Source organism: Maylandia zebra, linkage group LG16 (assembly GCF_041146795.1).
Source record: "Maylandia zebra isolate NMK-2024a linkage group LG16, Mzebra_GT3a, whole genome shotgun sequence".
Lineage (NCBI taxonomy): Eukaryota > Metazoa > Chordata > Actinopteri > Cichliformes > Cichlidae > Maylandia > Maylandia zebra.
Window position 1 is genome coordinate 9881604 of NC_135182.1, and position 14343 is coordinate 9895946.

The window sequence follows — 14343 nt, forward strand, 5'->3', positions numbered from 1 at the left end:
TCACAGTGTCTCTGGTAAATCACAGTATTTCTGCTATGTTGTACTATTTTTCTAAATCATAGTGTTTCTGTAATGCTTAAGTATTTTTGTCTAAATATATTCTTTCTGTTATCTTATACTATTTCTCCTAAATTCTTGTATTTTTGAGAAGTTATGTTTCTGGTAAGTTACAATATTTCTGCTAAGTTCTGCTATGCTATTATATTTCTGCCAAGTATTATGTTTCCTCTAAGATATTGCAGTTCTGCTAAGTTATTCCATTTTAGCAAAGTTCCTTTGCTTCTGCAAAGTTTTTACAATTTCTGCAACTTTTCAGCTTTTTCAGCTACTTTTTGCATACAGCTTCAGCTTTAAAGCATCCACACTGCATTTTCGCAGGAAATGCAAATTTTTCTAGTTATTATTATTATTCTAGTTGCTTCCGTACACTTTTTGGCACTTAACTACTTCCACAATTTTCAGCCGATTTTCACCGTTCAAATTTTAAACTATTCTGCTATTTCTGCTAATGTGCGCTATGACTTTTGCTATTTTTAACTATTATACTTTTTAAAATATTAAGCTTTTTTCCTTTAATTTGTCCCATTGAAATGAATGGGAAACTTCAGCAATTCTGCTAAAATTTGCTTGTTTTTGAAACTTAACTACTTCCTCATATTTTCACCTAGAACAACCATTCAAACTTTAAAATGTTCACAAATTATTGGGCTATTCAGGTATGATTCAGCTTTTTCAAATCTTTTACTGTTTTACTTTTATGCCTCTTAAAGTTTTGAGTTGCAAAATTGTGATTTTTCACAAAATACATGTGTTGTTATGGTTGCTATGCTCTTGGCTTCCAGTGTGCCACTGAAGGTTTTGCAATTTTCACTTCATGTCCGAACAACTTCCTGCTACTTGCTCAATTTTCACTCAACTTCCACAAATTATACATCAAAACGTAGGTATTTTTGCTGGCTTTCAGAAAATGTCACCATCATTGTTGTGGGATTTATAGAATTTTTGCAAATCTCCTCAGACTAACACAAGGTCAGAAAACTCTCCATATAAAGTGAATGGAGAGCTTGTTCAAAATCACCGCTGGATTTCTGTAATGAGAGGCATATTCGAATCGTCATATCTCCTTAACGAAGCAAAGTTAAATCATGAGGCTTGTCCCCGAATATCTTCAGACACCCCTGACGCTCACAATTCAAGAATTTCTTTCTCACCTATTACCGTTCTGAAATGAGTTGGACTTGTTTGAGGGTAGGAAATTCGTCCTTCGCTCAGATTTCTTCAGATTTCAAACTGTGGAAATGAACCACTTTTTTCTCTCGTCATAACTTTTTGTTGGATTTCCACAGAGACCTGAAAATTTCCATGATTGTTCACCAAAGCCTGCTGTCTCTTACGGTGAAAGAATGATATCGATACTCCAAATAGATTTCGAGTTAGAAAGCGTTGTTTGAGGGCAAGTCAAGGCAGTTTTTGCTTCGCTCTACTCAGTTATGGTGCATTACAAGTCAAATATCTTTAATAATTCATATTTTAATGATAAATTGTAAACACTGGAAGATTCCCCCATCTCTTCTGAACAAAACGGTGTAAGAATGACCGCTCTAGCCCCTACGGTTTGGAAATTATGGTCATTTGTTTGAGGGGAGTCCTCACTATGAGAAATAGGCTGCAATAATCCTGTGCCTCTCTGTGCTGCGTGTGTAAAAAGAGGCACATGTTTTGGCGGGAAAAAGTACACAGGCTCTCTGATTGGTGGATTCAAATTCAGCAGCTCCCAGGCTGACCTAGAAACTTACTTCTCTCTCCCTGTGCATTTTTTTGCTGATTTTTTCATTTAACAAGTATATTTGAGGGACCCTCAGCATGTTCAGCATTTTTTCAGCTGTCCATTTTGCTTTTCCAATTTTTCTGTTTAACTTATTACTATTGTGCTAAATAATACTATTTCTGCTATTTTATAAGATTTGTGCCTAATATAGTATTTCTGCTAAATTACAATATTTCTGCTTTTTATACTATTTGTGCTAAAACATAGTATTTCTACTAAATGTAGTATTTATGCTTAATCATACTATTTCTGCTTTTTATGGGATTTGTGCCTAATATAGTATTTCTGCTTTTTATAGGATTTTTGCTCAAACATAGTATTTCTACTAAATGTAGTGTTTATGCTTAATCATCCTATTTCTGCTTTTTATAGGATTTGTGCTTAATATAGTATTTCTGCTAAATTATAGTATTTCTGCTTTTTATAGTATTTGTGCTAAAACATAGTATTTCTACTAAATGTAGTATTTATGCTTAATCATAGTATTTCTATATATTTCTGCCAGGTCCCCAGGCAGCCAATCCTCTGTGAGGACTGAGAAATTCAAATTTTCAAATCAGGGCCTGCACGGCTTCCCAGCCAATCATATATGTGTCCTGAGGCATTCAAATTTGCATATTGGGGCCTTCATGGCTTCTAAGCCAGCCAATCATATCTGAGGGCTGAGGAATTCAAATCCACAAATCAGGGCCTGCACAGCTTCCCAGCCAGCCAATCATGTATGTGGGCTCCAGGTATTCAAATTTGCATATTGGGGAATTCGTGGCTTCTAAGTCAACAAGTCATCCATGTCATATATCTCTAAAAATTCATATTTTAATGATAAATTGTCAACACTTGAAGATTCCCCCATCTCTTCTGAACAAAACGGTGTAAGAATGACCGCTCTAGCCCCTATGGTTAGGAAATTATGGTCATTTGTTTGAGGGGAATCCTCACTATGTGAAATAAACTGAAAGAAGCAGGTCTATGTCTCTGTCCTGCGTGTGTAAAAAGATGCACCTGTTTTGGCGGGAAAACGTAAACAGCCTCTCTGATTGGTGGATTCAAATTCAGCAGCTCCCAGGCTGACCTAGAAACTTACTTCTCTCTCCCTGTGTGTGTGTGTGTGTGTGTGTGTGTGTGTGTGTGTGTGTGTGTGTGTGTGTGTTTAGTGGGAGAGAGAGGACCCTGCCCTTATTTGACAGCATGTCATTGTAGGATTTAAATTGAACATAGTTAGACTGGTTGACTGGATTAGAGCCTGTGTTTTTGTGTCTCTCTGTGCATTTGTGTTTCAATAAGTTATTACTATTATGCTAAATCATGGTATTTCTGGTACTTTTCGGTACTTGTGCTAAATACAGTATTTCTGCTAAATCATACTATTTCTGCTTTTCATAGGATTTATGCCTAATATAGTATTTCTGCTAAATTATAGTATTTCTGCTTTTTATAGGATTTGTGCTTAATATAGTATTTCTGCTAAATTATAGTTTTTCTTCTTTTTATAATATTAGTTCTAAATTATACTATTTGTACTAAATGTAGTATTTATGCTTAATAATAGTATTTCTATATATTTCTGCCAGGTCCCCAGGCAGCCAATCCTCTGTGAGGACTGAGACATTCAAATTTTCAAATCAGGGCCTGCACAGTTTCCCAGCCAATCAAATAAGTGTCCTGAGGCATTCAAATTTGCATATTGGGGCCTTCGTGGCTTCTAAGCCAGCCAATCATATCTGAGGGCTGAGGAATTCAAATCCACAAATCAGGGCCTGCACGGCTTCCCAGCCAGCCAATCACATATGTGGTCTCAGGCATTCAAATTTGCATATTGGGGAATTCGTGGCTTCTAAGTCAACAAGTCCTCCATGTCATATAGCTCTAAAAATTCATATTTTAATATTAAATTGTCAACACTTGAAGATTCCCCCATCTCTTCTGAACAAAACGGTGTAAGAATGACCCTTCTAGCCCCTACGGTTAGGAAATTACGGTCATTTGTTTGAGGGGAGTCGTCACTATGAGAAATAGACTGCAAAAATCCTGTGTCTCTCTGTGCTGCTGCGTGTGTAAACAGATGCACCTGTTTTGGTGGGGAAAAGTGCACAGCCTCTCTGATTGGTGGATTCAAATTCACCAGCTCCCAGGCTGACCTAGAAACTTACTTCTCTCTCCCTGTGTGTGTGTGTGTGTGTGTGTGTGTGTGTGTGTGTGTGTGTGTGTGTGTGTGTGTGTGTGTGTGTGTGTGTGTGTGTGTGTGTGTGACAGAGAGAGAGAGAGAGAGAGAGAGAGAGAGGCTTTTAATGGGATGATCTCATTCTAAGATTTAAATTCAATATATTTAGACTGGTTGACTGAATTGGATCTTGTCTGTGGGTTTCTCTGTGCATGTGTGTTTCCTCATGTGTACATATTTGTGATTGTGTGGCTGTAATAATTTTTTTTGCAGATTTTTGTCATTTAACAAGTATATTTGAGGGACCCTCAGCATGTTCAGCATTTTTTCAGCTGTCCATTTTGCTTTTCCAATTTTTCTGTTTAACTTATTACTATTGTGCTAAATCATACTATTTCTGCTATTTTATAAGTTTGTGCTTAATATACTATTTCTGCTTTTATAGGATTTGTGCTTAATATAGTATTTCTGCTAAATGTAGTATTTATGCTTAATCATACTATTTCTGCTTTTCATAGTATTTGTGCTTAATATAGTATTTCTGCTAAATTTAGTATTTCTGATTAATTATAGTTTTTCTACTAAATCATAGTACAGTATTTCTGCTTTTTATGGGATTTGTGCTAAAACAAAGTATTTCTACTAAATGTAGTATTTGTGCTTAATCATACCATTTCTGCTTTTTATAGGATTTGTGCTTAATATAGTATTTCTGCTAAATTATAGTATTTCTGCCAAATTATAATATTTGTGCTAAAACATAGTCTCAATTTAAAATTACAATATTCATAGTTCATCACAGTGTCTCTGGTAAATCACAATATTTCTGCTCTGTTGTACTATTTTTCTAAATCATAGTGTTTCTGTAATGTTTAAGTATTTTTGGCTAAATATATTCTTTCTGTTATCTTATACTATTTCTCCTAAATTCTTGTATTTTTGAGAAGTTATCATGTTTCTGGTAAGTTACAATATTTCTGCTAAATTCTGCTATGCTATTTCTGCCAAGTATTATGTTTCCTCTAAGATATTGCAGTTCTGCTAAGTTATTCCATTTTAGCAAACTTCTTTTGCTTCTGCAAAGTTTTTACAATTTCTGCAACTTTTCAGCTTTTTCAGCTACTTTTTGCATACAGCTTCAGCTTTAAGCATCCACACTGCATTTTCGCAGGAAATGCAAATTTTTCTAGTTATTATTCTAGTTGCTTCCGTACACTTTTTGGCACTTAACTACTTCCACAATTTTCAGCCGATTTTCACCGTTCAAATTTTAAACTATTCTGCTATTTCTGCTAATGTGCGCTATGACTTTTGCTATTTTTAACTATTATACTTTTTAAAATATTAAGCTTTTTTCCTTTAATTTGTCCCATTGAAATGAATGGGAAACTTCAGCAATTCTGCTAAAATTTGCTTGTTTTTGAAACTTAACTACTTCCTCATATTTTCACCTAGAACAACCATTCAAACTTTAAAATGTTCACAAATTATTGGGCTATTCAGGTATGATTCAGCTTTTTCAAATCTTTTACTGTTTTACTTTTATGCCTCTTAAAGTTTTGAGTTGCAAAATTGTGATTTTTCACAAAATACATGTGTTGTTATGGTTGCTATGCTCTTGGCTTCCAGTGTGCCACTGAAGGTTTTGCAATTTTCACTTCATGTCCGAACAACTGTTTGCTACTTGCTCAATTTTCACTCAACTTCCACAAATTATACATCAAAACGTAGGTATTTTTGCTGGCTTTCAGAAAATGTCACCATCATTGTTGTGGGATTTATAGAATTTTTGCAAATCTCCTCAGACTAACACAAGGTCAGAAAACTCTCCATATAAAGTGAATGGAGAGCTTGTTCAAAATCACCGCTGGATTTCTGTAATGAGAGGCATATTCGAATCGTCATATCTCCTTAACGAAGCAAAGTTAAGACATGAGGCTTGTCCCCGAATATCTTCAGACACCCCTGACGCTCACAATTCAAGAATTTCTTTCTCACCTATTACCGTTCTGAAATGAGTTGGACTTGTTTGAGGGTAGGAAATTCGTCCTTCGCTCAGATTTCTTCAGATTTCAAACTGTGGAAATGAACCACTTTTTTCTCTCGTCATAACTTTTTGTTGGATTTCCACAGAGACCTGAAAATTTCCATGATTGTTCACCAAAGCCTGCTGTCTCTTACGGTGAAAGAATGATATCGATACTCCAAATAGATTTCGAGTTAGAAAGCGTTGTTTGAGGGCAAGTCAAGGCAGTTTTTGCTTCGCTCTACTCAGTTATGGTGCATTACAAGTCAAATATCTTTAATAATTCATATTTTAATGATAAATTGTAAACACTGGAAGATTCCCCCATCTCTTCTGAACAAAACGGTGTAAGAATGACCGCTCTAGCCCCTACGGTTTGGAAATTATGGTCATTTGTTTGAGGGGAGTCCTCACTATGAGAAATAGGCTGCAATAATCCTGTGCCTCTCTGTGCTGCGTGTGTAAAAAGAGGCACATGTTTTGGCGGGAAAAAGTACACAGGCTCTCTGATTGGTGGATTCAAATTCAGCAGCTCCCAGGCTGACCTAGAAACTTACTTCTCTCTCCCTGTGCATTTTTTTGCTGATTTTTTCATTTAACAAGTATATTTGAGGGACCCTCAGCATGTTCAGCATTTTTTCAGCTGTCCATTTTGCTTTTCCAATTTTTCTGTTTAACTTATTACTATTGTGCTAAATAATACTATTTCTGCTATTTTATAAGATTTGTGCCTAATATAGTATTTCTGCTAAATTACAATATTTCTGCTTTTTATACTATTTGTGCTAAAACATAGTATTTCTACTAAATGTAGTATTTATGCTTAATCATACTATTTCTGCTTTTTATGGGATTTGTGCCTAATATAGTATTTCTGCTTTTTATAGGATTTTTGCTCAAACATAGTATTTCTGCTAAATGTAGTGTTTATGCTTAATCATCCTATTTCTGCTTTTCATAGGATTTATGCCTAATATAGTATTTCTGCTAAATTATAGTATTTCTGCTTTTTATAGGATTTGTGCCTAACATAGTATTTCTGCTAAATTATAGTATTTCTGCTTTTTATAGGATTTGTGCCTAACATAGTATTTCTGCTAAATTATAGTTTTTCTGCTTTTTATACTATTTGTTCTAAATTATAGTATTTCTGCTTTTTATAGGATTTGTGCTTAATATAGTATTTCTGCTAAATTATAGTTTTTCTTCTTTTTATAGTATTTGTGCTAAAACATAGTATTTCTACTAAATGTAGTATTTATGCTTAATAATAGTATTTCTATATATTTCTGCCAGGTCCCCAGGCAGCCAATCCTCTGTGAGGACTGAGACATTCAAATTTTCAAATCAGGGCCTGCACAGTTTCCCAGCCAATCAAATAAGTGTCCTGAGGCATTCAAATTTGCATATTGGGGCCTTCGTGGCTTCTAAGCCAGCCAATCATATCTGAGGGCTGAGGAATTCAAATCCACAAATCAGGGCCTGCACGGCTTCCCAGCCAGCCAATCACATATGTGGTCTCAGGCATTCAAATTTGCATATTGGGGAATTCGTGGCTTCTAAGTCAACAAGTCATCCATGTCATATATCTCTAAAAATTCATATTTTAATATTAAATTGTCAACACTTGAAGATTCCCCCATCTCTTCTGAACAAAACGGTGTAAGAATGACCGTTCTAGCCCCTACGGTTAGGAAATTACGGTTATTTGTTTGAGGGGAGTCGTCACTATGAGAAATAGACTGCAAAAATCCTGTGTCTCTCTGTGCTGCTGCGTGTGTAAACAGATGCACCTGTTTTGGTGGGGAAAAGTGCACAGCCTCTCTGATTGGTGGATTCAAATTCACCAGCTCCCAGGCTGACCTAGAAACTTACTTCTCTCTCCCTGTGTGTGTGTGTGTGTGTGACAGAGAGAGAGAGAGAGAGAGAGAGAGAGAGAGAGAGAGAGAGAGAGAGAGAGAGAGAGAGAGAGAGAAAGGCTTTTAATGGGATGATCTCATTCTAAGATTTAAATTCAATATATTTAGACTGGTTGACTGAATTGGATCTTGTGTGTGGGTCTCTCTGTGCATGTGTGTTTCCTCATGTGTACATATTTGTGATTGTGTGGCTGTAATAAATTTTTTTGCAGATTTTTGTCATTTAACAAGTATATTTGAGGGACCCTCAGCATGTTCAGCATTTTTTCAGCTGTCCATTTTGCTTTTCCAATTTTTCTGTTTAACTTATTACTATTGTGCTAAATCATACTATTTCTGCTATTTTATAAGATTTGTGCTTAATATACTATTTCTGCTTTTATAGGATTTGTGCTTAATATAGTATTTCTGCTAAATGTAGTATTTATGCTTAATCATACTATTTCTGCTTTTCATAGTATTTGTGCTTAATATAGTATTTCTGCTAAATTTAGTATTTCTGATTAATTATAGTTTTTCTACTAAATCATAGTACAGTATTTCTGCTTTTTATGGGATTTGTGCTAAAACAAAGTATTTCTACTAAATGTAGTATTTGTGCTTAATCATACCATTTCTGCTTTTTATGGGATTTGTGCTTAATATAGTATTTCTGCTAAATTATAGTATTTCTGCCAAATTATAATATTTGTGCTAAAACATAGTCTCAATTTAAAATTACAATATTCATAGTTCATCACAGTGTCTCTGGTAAATCACAATATTTCTGCTCTGTTGTACTATTTTTCTAAATCATAGTGTTTCTGTAATGTTTAAGTATTTTTGGCTAAATATATTCTTTCTGTTATCTTATACTATTTCTCCTAAATTCTTGTATTTTTGAGAAGTTATCATGTTTCTGGTAAGTTACAATATTTCTGCTAAATTCTGCTATGCTATTGTATTTCTGCCAAGTATTATGTTTCCTCTAAGATATTGCAGTTCTGCTAAGTTATTCCATTTTAGCAAAGTTCTTTTGCTTCTGCAAAGTTTTTACAATTTCTGCAACTTTTCAGCTTTTTCAGCTAGTTTTTGCATACAGCTTCAGCTTTAAGCATCCACACTGCATTTTCGCAGGAAATGCAAATTTTTCTAGTTATTATTCCAGTTGCTTCCGTACACTTTTTGGCACTTAACTACTTCCACAATTTTCAGCCGATTTTCACCGTTCAAATTTTAAACTATTCTGCTATTTCTGCTAATGATCGCTATGACTTTTGCTATTTTTTGCTATTATACTTTTTAAAATATTAAGCTTTTTTCCTTTAATTTGTCCCATTGAAATGAATGGGAAACTTCCAAAATTCTGCTAAATTTTGCTTGTTTCTGAAACTTAACTACTTCCTCATATTTTCACCTAGAACAACCATTCAAACTTTAAAATGTTCACAAATTATTGGGCTATTCATGTATGATTCAGCTTTTTCAAATCTTTTACCATTTTACTTTTATGCCTCTTAAAGTTTTCAGTTGCACAATTGTGATTTTTCACAAAATACATGCGTTGTTATGGTTGCTATGCTCTTGGCTTCCAGTGTGTCACTGAAGGTTTTGCAATTTTCACTTCATGTCCGAACAACTTCTTGCTACTTGCTCAATTTTCACTCAACTTCCACAAATTATACATCAAAACGTAGGTATTTTTGCTGGCTTTCAGAAAATGTCACCATAATTGTTGTGGGATTTATAGAATTTTGGCAAATCTCCTCAGACTAACACAAGGTCAGAAAACACTCCATATAAAGTCAATGGAGAGTTTGTTCAAAATCACCGCTGCATTTCTGTAATGAGAGGCATATTCGAATCGTCATATCTCCTTAACGAAGCAAAGTTAAGACATGAGGCTTGTCCCGGTATATCTTCAGACACTCCTGACGCTCACAATTCAAGAATTTCTTTCTCACCTATTACCGTTCTGAAATGAGTTGGACTTGTTTGAGGGTAGGAAATTCGTCCTTCGCTCAGATTTCTTCAGATTTCAAACTCTGGAAATGAACCACTTTTTTCTTTCATCATAACTTTTTGTTGGATTTCCACAGCGACCTGAAAATTTTCATGACTGTTCACCAAAGCCTGCTGTCTCTTACGGTGAAAGAATGATATCGATACTCCAAATAGACTTAGAGTTACAAAGCGTTTTTTGAGGGCAAGTCAAGGCAGTTTTTGCTTCGCTCTACTCAGTTATGGTGCATTAGAAGTCAAATATCTTTAATAATTCATATTTCAATGATAAATTGTCAACACTGGAAGATTCCCCCATCTCTTCTGAACAAAACGGTGTAAGAATGACCGCTCTAGCCCCTACGGTTAGGAAATTATAGTCATTTGTTTGAGGGGAGTCCTCACTATGAGAAATAGACTGCAAAAATCCTGTCTCTCTGTGCTGCATGCACCTGTTTTGGCGGGAAAAAGTACACAGCCTCTCTAATTGGTGGATTCAAATTCAGCAGCTCCCAGGCTGACCTAGAAACTCACTTCTCTCTCCCTGTGTGTGTGTGTGTGTGTGTGTGTGTGTGTGCGCGCGTGTGTGTGTGTGTGTGTGTGTGCGCGTGTGTGTGTGTGTGTGTGTGTGACAGAGAGAGAGAGAGAGAGAAAGCCTTTTAATGGGATGATCTCATTGTAAGATTTAAATTCAATATATGTAGACTGGTTGACTGAATTGGATCTTGTGTGTGTGTGTCTCTGTGCATGTGTGTTTCCTTATGTGTACATATTTGTGATTGTGTGGCTGTTATATTTTTTTTTGCTGATTTTTTTCATTTAACAAGTATATTTGAGGGACCCTCAGCATGTTCAGCATTTTTTCAGCTGTCCATTTTGCTTTTCCAATTTTTCTGTTTAAGTTATTACTGTTGTGCTAAATCATACTATTTCTGCTATTTTATAAGATTTGTGCTAAATATAGTATTTCTGCCAAATATAGTATTTCTGAATAATTATAGTTTTTCTACCAAATCATAGTATAGTATTTTTGCTTTTTATAGGATTTTTATAGGATATTTATATTGCTTAATATAGTATTTCTGCTTTTTATAGTATTTGTGCTAAAACATAGTATTTCTAGTAAATGTAGTATTTATGCTTAATCATACTATTTCTATATATTACTGCCAGGTCCCCAGGCAGCCAATCCTCTGTGAGGCCTGAGACATTCAAATTTACATATCAGGGCGTGCACGGCTTCCCAGCCAGCCAATCATATCTTAGGGATGAGACATTCAAATCTACAAATCAGGGCCTGCACGGCTTCCCAGCCAGCCAATCATATCTTAGGGATGAGACATTCAAATTTACAAATCAGGGCCTGCACGGCTTCCCAGCCAGCCAATCATATATGTGGGCTGAGGCATTCAGATTTGCATATTGGGGTCTTCGTGGCTTCTAAACCAACCCGTCATCCATGTCATATATCTCTAAAAATTCATATTTTAATGATAAATTGTCAACACTTGACGATTTCCCCATCTCTTCTGAACAAAACGATCTAAGAACGACCGCTCTAACCCCAACAGTTAGGTAATTATGGCCATTTGTTTGAGGGGAATCCTCACTATGAGAAATAGACTACAAAAATCCTGTTTCTCTGTGCTGCGTGTGTACACCTGTTTTGGCGGGGAAAAGTACACAGCCTCTCTGATTGGTGGATTCAAATTCAGCAGCTCTGAGGCTGCTTGACTGACCTAGAAACTTGCTTCTCTCTCCCTGTGTGTGTGTGTGTGTGTGTGTGTGTGTGTGTGTGTGTGTGTGAGTGAGTGAGTGAGTGAGTGAGTGAGAGAGAGAGAGAGAAAGACCCTCTTTAGGGCAGCATCTCATAGTTTGATAAAAATATAATATATTCAGAATGGCTGACTGGCATAGACCCTGTGTGTGTGTCTCTCTCTTTACATTTCTGAATTTCTTTTTTTATTTCTTGTCATTTTACTTTTCCAGTATTTTCACTTAAGTTATTACTGTTCTGCTCAATCATAGTATTTGTTCTAAATCATTGTTATTATGCTATATTGTAGTATTTCTGTTAAATCATAGTATTTCTACTATATTATATTTTTCTTTCTAAATATAGCATTTCTGCTATATAATTGTATTTCTGCTATGTTGTAATATTTTTGCTAAACTAGAGTATTTGTGCTGAAACAGTATTAATTTAAAATTACAATATTCATAGTTCATCACAGTGTCTCTGGTAAATCACAGTATTTCTGCTATGTTGTACTATTTTTCTAAATCATAGTGTTTCCGTAATGTTTAAGTATTTTTGGCTAAATATATATTCTTTCTGTTATCTTATACTATTTCTCCTAAATTCTTGTATTTTTGAGAAGTTATCATGTTTCTAGCAAGTTACAATATTTCTGCTAAGTTCTGCTATGCTATTGTATTTCTGCCAGGTATTATGTTTCCTCTAAGATATTGCAGTTCTGCAAAGTTATTACATTTTAGCAAAGTTCTTTTGCTTCTGCAAAGTTTTTACAATTTCTGCAACTTTTCAGCTTTTTCAGCTAGGTTTTGCATACAGCTTCAGCTTTAAAGCATCCACACTGCATTTTCGCAGGAAATGCAAATTTTTCTAGTTATATTTACATGCTTCCAGCTCCCCTTTCTGCTGGATGACAGCTCCTACTTTCCCACTCTCTTTTTTTCTCCCTCCTCGCGCTCACAGACACATAACGGGTACAGTGTTGCCAACTCCTCAGTAAGGAAAATCGCTATTGGCTGTTCTAAAAGTTGCTAGAAGTCGCTAAATGATGTCATCGCCTAATTTGCATAATTGGTCATGCTAATCTAATTGTAACCTATGTTGTTGGAGAGAGAAATAACATCGTGGAAGAGACATAAAGTGAGTAAAAAACGTCCTAAATGCATTTAGAGTTTATTTAGAACTACAAATTAAATTTCTTTTAGCAATTATTGTTTTTTTTAAATGTCACAATTCCAACCCTGCTCCTTTACCTGGGCTTGGACCGCAAAAGTGACCCGAAGTAGGCACTCTGGTGGAGTTACTTTGTGTGTGTGTGTTTACAAGTAGTTTTAAACCTTGTGATCCACAAAACAGCATAAGAGTAAAAGAGTAAAAGAAGAACTGACTGCGTTACAGCACCCGCTGCTTGTTGAGAGTAAAAGCGATACGTGCTTGTACGTCTTTTTTTAGCGACTTTTTTTTAGAAAAAAAAGTCGCTAAGAGGTCTGAAAACTCGCTAAATATAGCGACAAAGTCGCTAAATTGGCAACACTGAACGGGTATGGCAGTCCATTCTCCCAGCAGCACGGACTACACTGCCCAAGAGGCTACATTCTTTAGGGCTATGCCTGTAGTATTCTGTGTAGCTTAGCACAACAACAACGAAAAGGCGCTCTCTCACCCAGGAAACGCACAGTCTCAGAGAGAGCGCGTCACCCTGTAACCATGGCAACCGTAAAGCTGCCGCCTGGAACAACAGAACATAGCTGTCAAACAAAACCCAAACAGTCCTGACCCGCGACAATATGAAACAGGAAAATACTGCCGTGTAATCCATTTATTTCAATAAATTAACTGTATTCTAAATACCACCTTTTAAAACCGTAACTGTAACGGAATACAGTTACTCATATTTTGTATTTTAAATACGTAACAGCGGTACATGTATTCCGTTACTCCCCAACACTGTTTACAAATGACTCAGTGTCTTTTTTTTTGGAATTCGACTAGCTTTAATTAATATTATTTTTTACATTACTATTACACCGCTGTTTTCACTCCGTTGGGCTGTAGCTCTGCTCTGAGTCGACATAATGACACACGACACCAGAATAAATCAGGTTAAGGTGAGTAAAAGATTTATTTCACATTTTGTTAAATATCACCAGCTTTGTATGAGGAATCAAGGACATCAAAGAGCAGGTCACAGGAATAGTTAAGAAGGCTCATATGCACAGAGGGACAAAGGAAGGGGGGGTATCTCCAGAAAAACCCCATAATGAATAACGCTGCATCACGTCTGCTGATGGTTTGTTGTGAGTGCTGTAGTTTTTTGTTGTTGTTTTTCTACAGGGTGGATGGAATTTGCTGGCTTTGTTTGTTCAGCCAACCATAAACTCAAACACTTTTAGTGATGGTTCAAAAAGTGACATTATTATTCAATCATTACTTCTAGAACTGCACATAAAACCTGCACTGGGACTGAGGGTCAGACGGGAGAGGGACACCACAACGAGGGAAGAAGCGCTGCAGGGACAACACGAAGCACACACGGACACAGAGATAAGCAGAGGGATCACCTCAACAGTCTGAGCTCTGATGCTGTGTTTTTACACCCGGCTTTACCTGAGTCAGGTTTTCAGTGAGGACATAACTCAGGTAAGGGGAACTTACCAGAGGGAAAGAGGGATG